Genomic DNA, 6,530 nt, shown 5'->3' on the forward strand with positions numbered 1-6,530 from the left:
GAGATAATGAGTTCAATTTTGGAAATGTTGAGTTTAAGATGTTTAGAAATCATCCAATCAATATGTTCAATGTGCAGTTGCCAGATTGGAGGTTAGGAAAGGTGGGATAGACAAATTTGAGAATCATGAGCAAAGAGAAGATTACCAAATTCATAGGAAATGATGAGATCACTAAGTGAAATAATATACGGGGAGGAAAAAAGAGGAATCCAGAAGATTTAGCAAAGGGGATTAAGAAGGAGCATTAGGAGGAAGAACTAGGAAAGAGTTGTATCCAGGAAAACTAGAGAAAAGAGAATATTAAGGAGAAGAGTGTCAGCAGCGATCAACAGTGATCAAATGCTGCCAAGAAGTCAAGAAGGATGAGGACTGAGAAAAGGCATTGGATCTGGCAATTAAGAGATCATTGGTAACTTTAGAAAGAGCACTTTGGGTAGAATTATGAGGTTAGAAGGCAGATTTTAGGGTGTTAAGAAGAGAGTAAGAGGAGAGAAAATGGAAGCACCTACTGTACAGCCTTCTCAAGGACTTTAGCCACAAAGAAGAGTTATGGAACAATAATGAGAGAGGATGAAAGGATCAAGTGAGGGGGTTTTGAGGATAGAGGAAATAGAGGCGTATATGGAGGGAGTATATAGGGAGTATGGAAGTTAAGTGAGAAAGTGGGGGTGATAGAAAGGGCAATCTGTTGGAGGAGATGGTATGGAACAGGATCGCTTGTGGAGTTTGTCTTGGTAAGAAGAAGGGCCATCTCTTCATGTGAGATGGAATGAAAGAGGAGATAGTGGCAGAAGGCTTCCGAGTTATTTGAGATGAAGAGGAGGGGAGAAAAGGAAGTTCTTGGTGGATGGTCTTTTCAGTAAAACATGAGGTAAAGATTTCAGCAGAGAAGGGGAAGAGAGAAGCTGTAGGAGCTTTGAGGGGGGATGAAAAGGTTTGCAAAAGCTGCTGTGGTGAGTGGGAGAGTGAGCTGATAAGGGAGGTATGGTAGGATTGCCTAGAAGCAGTTGAGATGATGTAACATAAATTTTCAGTGGAACCAGTCAGAATGGCTGCGTGATTTTTCTCCACCTTCATTCAGCAGCACACTGAGTAGGAGAGATGGCAGGAGATTATTAAAGTGATCCAAGGCTGAGATTTGACAGGGTACCATATGATAAGGGGCCAGGGACTCAAGAGAAGAGGACAGTGTAGAGATGAATTGGTTCATAGAGGGGTCTTTGAGGGAGCATCAGTATGTATATAGAAGTCTCCATTATATAAGGGAAGGAGTTGGGGAAGAGAGAAAGATTGTGAACCAGGCAATGAAGTCATTGAGGAAAGAAGAGGAGTTCCTGTATCATCACTGCTTGGCACAGTGCCTGGCACATAGTAGGCACTTACTAAATGTTTATTGAATTAAACTGAATTGATGGAGTGTAGATAAAGTCTGGGACAAGTTACAATCCTATTTTTTATATTTAATACTCTACAAACTTTTGTGCAAATGAATAAAATATCTGCTTTTTTAAAATGAGTAAAACTATTTGTATGTAAGCTCTCCTATAGATTCACTGAGAGCATCTTTGGGACCATTCTGGTAGGACACAGGATATTGGAGATATGTACCTCATCTGGCTCCTATATAATTTTGATTTATTCTTCTAAGTTTCTACATTTTGAAATAATAATTCAGCTTGTTTTGGACCAGCTTGAAGGAGAAATCTTGAGAGAGTTTGTGCAATTTTATGAAAATGATTCTTCAAGGGTATATAGCACAGTTGTGACTATTGTTCTGTTTGATAAAGTAAACAGTCAACTGAACTGTTATTTAAATTCTGGATCCTTGATCAGTCTTGACTGATAAATTAGAACTTCAAATGACTTATGGTAGAGATATATCTTAGGGCATAAGGGGACTCTGTTAGTTTGGACATTTCTCTAACCAGAACAATGCTTGGATTTAGAATGATCACAAATCAATAAAAATTATTTCTGCAGAGATTAATATTTAATTTTTTTCTTTGACAATAAGGACATCATATTAAAATATTAATAGTTAAGTAATATTTTTAGAGGTATAAAAACTGTGATTCTTAAAATTTTTTTATGATGTCAGTAGTGTTTTAATCAGGGAGGATTATGACACTTACTTGTTCCATTTTGTATTGCAATGAATACTGAAACAACTTAATAGTTTTGGGGGGAGCTAGGTAGCACAACAGATAAAGCACTGGCCCTGGATTCAGGAGGACCTGAGTTCAAATCTAGCCTCAGACACTTGACACTTACTAGCTGTGTGACCCTGGGCAAGTCACTTAACCCTCATTGCCCTGCAAAAAGAAAAAAATAGCTTTGTATTTTTTCCTAATGGTCATTTTCCATCTGGACATACTTCAGAATGTCAGTAGGCCTCTTAAAATGTTTTGCTCAAAGGTGAACCAAATACAAACAATTCCTGACTGATCCGTGGCTCACTTATATTTACTCCTTATTTTGGGGTTGCCAGAGTTCCCCTCTGCCTCCCTGATTCTAGGACTTGGAAATTATTTTGTTTATACCCTTCTACCCATTACTGATACAAATCCTAGTACTGACTGGGATGATTTTTGTCCTTATTCTAGCCCCTGAGTCTTATCTCCAACTAGCACCAATCCAGAGTAGCATCCATGGCAGAAGACAATGGGAGGGGCAGCTAGGTGGTGCAGTGGATTTTCAGGAGGACCTGAGTTCAAATCTGACCTCAGACACTTGACACTAGCTGTGTGACCTTGGGCAAGTCACCCTCATTGCCCAACCCCCACCCCCCCAAAAAGAAGAAGAAGACAATGGGAAAGGAGAAGAAAATAATCCTCCTCCCTTTTCTCACAATTTCCCCAAGACAACTCTATTGGTCACTGAAACAGGGCCAAAGATCACAGATTTACATCTGAAGAAGAGTTGCAGAGGTCATCTACTGCAATCTATCCACAGCATAGGTGAGAGAACATGAGTCATTCATTCTGAATATACTTCATTGTGCCCCCTACTCATATTTCAATTCTTTAGCATGCTCATAATCTCATCAATATGGATACGATTTCTAGTACTGTTGATCATGCTCCATCTTTGCCTTTTTTACTCTGTTTAGTTCTTGACAACATCATAACATAAATGCCTTATGTAAGATCTAGGAATTCCTTTATCTTTGAATAAATAGTTTTTATATAATATACCATAGTATAAAAGGCACTAGAGATACAAAAGCACAAGTGAATTAATTCCTGTACTCAAGCAGTTTCTATTCTTTGTAGGTGGCAGCAGTATACACCGTGAAGTAAAGGCAAAATATATACAAAATAGGTTTGATACAGTGAATAGAACACTAACAACTGGGAGAATCATTAGTGTCTTATCCTGGAAACTGCAATAAAGGGAGGAGGCAGACAACAACAATAGCAGATAAGAATATTCTCTAATGTCTTGCCTCTGTGTTCTCTTTTCAAATACCTTTCCAACCTTATTTCTGTTGATTCTTCCATCTATCCAAATGAAAAGCATTGAGTGCCTATTTTCTGCCATACCATTTCCCAGTTTTCTCAGCAGTTTTTGTCAGAGTGAATTCTTGTCCTGGAGGCTAGATTCTTTAGGTTTGTCAAACTGTAATTAGCATTCTCTGCCCCATTTCCATCCCTTTGCTGCTTGCATAGAAGAAGGTGAAGGGGACTATGCAAGGCTGAGTGCTATTTTATATTTTCCCATTTATCATAGGAGTGCTAAAAGAATTCACACTTCGACCTTCCACTGAAGCTAAAGTGTACCCACTCAACTAAGGGATTTAAATGCCTTGTACAGCAGGCTTTCTTCTTTGCCCAGATGTGAGGCTACTCTGACCTCCTTCATCAGGGTAGGAATAGTTATGATCAACTCTTTCCTACCTCCAACTCATCCTTTAGTGTTTTTTCCTTTTATTTTTAATAGTATTTTATCTTTTTTTCCCATTACATGTAAAGATAATTTTCAACATTATTTTTTGTAAGATTTTGAGTTCCAAAATTTTCTCCCTCCCTCCCTTCCCTCTCCCCTCCCCAAGACAGAAAGCAATCTGATATAGGTTATACATTACAATCATGTTAAATAAATTTCCACATTAGTTTTGTTGTGAGAGAAGAATCAGAACAAAAGGAAAAAACCACAAGAATAAATAAACAAAACCCCCAACAATAAAAGTAAAAATAGTATGCTTCGATCTGCATTCAGACTCCATAGTTCTTTTTCTGGATGTGGAGAGCATTTTCTATTATCAGTCTTTTGGCTTTGTCTTGGATCATTGTATTGCTGAAAAGAGTTGTCTATCATAGTTGATCATCACACAATGTTGTTGTTGTTGTTATTATGTACAATGTTCTCTTGGTTCTGCTCATTTCACTTAGCATCATTTCATGTAAGTCCAGGTTTTTCTGAAATCTGCCTGCTCATCACATCTTATAACACAATATTATTCCATTATATTCATATACCACAACTTGTTTAGCCATTCCCCAATTGATGGGTATCCCCTCAATTTCCATTTCTTTGCCACCACAAAAAGAACAGCTATAAATATTTTTGTAAATGTGGGTCCTTTCCCCTTTCTTATAATCTCTTTGGGATCAAAACCCACTACTGGTACTGCTGGATGAAAAGGTATGCACAGTTTTGTAGCCTTTTTGGCATGGTTCCAAATTGCTCTCCACAATGATTAGGAAGAAGAAGCACAAGCACCAGATTTGTATGTGGGGGTGATGCTGTTGATGATATTTTCTTGTGTATGCCACATTCACTGGAGAAGGCTTTGATCTACACACTTATGTGTGTCAAACTAGGCAAGGTAGCAATCAACAACTTTCCCCTTTCAGGGAATTTATGGATCTTTCCCAGACATGTCTTCCCTGCACCTTCTGAAGAGGAGGAAAAGTTTTATGCCAATTTTAACCATTTTGGACAAAGCCCAGGGGACCATCATATAAGCTAAGTGGAAGGGGAGGCAGGTTCCCTATTTCACTCCAAATTGAAGCCAAGATTAATTATTGTGTTCGCCTCTTCTTAAACTGAGTTGGGTAATGGAGGCTAACTGTGTGTTCTCTGAAGCAGCCCTAATCTCTACATTCTCAGAGTGGACCCTTGATCAGCTTGGTTAGTTCTCAGCAGGCCAGAGCAATAGATAGCCACAGGAAGCAAGTGCTTAGTTTACAATCATGTTAATTTTGCTTTTTGTTTGTTTTGAACTGTTGGAGATTAATGAGAAAAAGTGATGTTTAAATCTTCAACCAGTATTCTTCTAATCACTTGGCAGTATCCTTGCTGGCAGTTTCCTTACTTGCATTTCCTGCATCACCCTGTTATACACGCAAACCTTGTTTCAGTGTGTGATTTAGGATATGACTGTGACTGTGTTGTTGAGGCCTTCTGTCGCTATACCTGGAATCTTTAATGTATTCGTTTTAGGTGTCTTCACATGACCACTTATCACCCATTTCATAAGAGGATTGAATTGTTAAATTCATGCCTGCTATTTTTAATCAAGCAAATAGTTTAAAGTTTTACATTTTCCTATAGACATTTATGTGTAGGAAAACCAAGATTAGTCCAAATGTTGAAGATGAAATGATAAAAGACTAGGTGAGAACTTGGAATAAAGGTGTTATCAAATCAAGGGTGATGATATTTTATTCTGACTCTGTATCCTGTTTTAAGACTTAAGGAAGGAGCAGCTAGGTGGCGTAGTGGATAGAGCACTGGCCCTAGATTCAGGAGGACCTGAGTTCAAGTCTGGCCTCAGACACTTAACACTTACTAGCTGTGTGACCCTGGGCAAGTCACTTAACCCCAATTGCCTCACCAAAAAAAGAAAAAAGAAAAAAAAAGACTTAAGGAAAACTGTTCCTTTCACATCATTGAGTGTTCTCCATTCTACTGCATTATTTCTTTTATCCTGTTAGCTAACCACATAAGCAACATGGTTCCCTGACAGACTCTCAATCACTAAACAAGTAGTTATTGTTGTTCAGTTGGCTTAGTTGTGTCTGACTCTGTGACCTCATTTAGGGTTTTCTTGGCAAAGATGTTGGAGTGGTTTTTGCCATTTCTTTCTCCAGTTCATTTTACAGATAAGGAAAATGAGGCAAATAGGGTTTAAGTGACTTGCCCAGGGTCACACAGCTAGTCAGTGTCTGAGGCTGGATTTGAACTCAAGTCTTCCTGACTCTTACTCTATCTTACTTTATTCACTGAGCCACCTAGCTGCCTTAGGCATTATGCCCTAAGTCCACTATGTGCCAAGCACAAGGCATCGTCATGCTTTTTTACTTCTGTAGAAAGTTCTGTAAAGTCCTGCTTACATGCTTTCCTTCCTGCTGATGCCTCAAACCAACCTTTTCAGGTGAGAAGACCTCAGACCCTTGGTGTGCTAGCACACTGAGCCTTCCATTTCCTGTGGAGTGCTTCATGTCCCCTGAGGAAAGGGGCCAGGTGAAACAACTTCTGTCTTCCCCAAAGCAACCCCTATTCTTTTACTAGCATAAGGCATCTTC

The sequence above is a fragment of the Dromiciops gliroides genome, chromosome 2, assembly GCF_019393635.1.
Source record: "Dromiciops gliroides isolate mDroGli1 chromosome 2, mDroGli1.pri, whole genome shotgun sequence".
NCBI classification, from domain to species: Eukaryota; Metazoa; Chordata; class Mammalia; order Microbiotheria; family Microbiotheriidae; genus Dromiciops; species Dromiciops gliroides.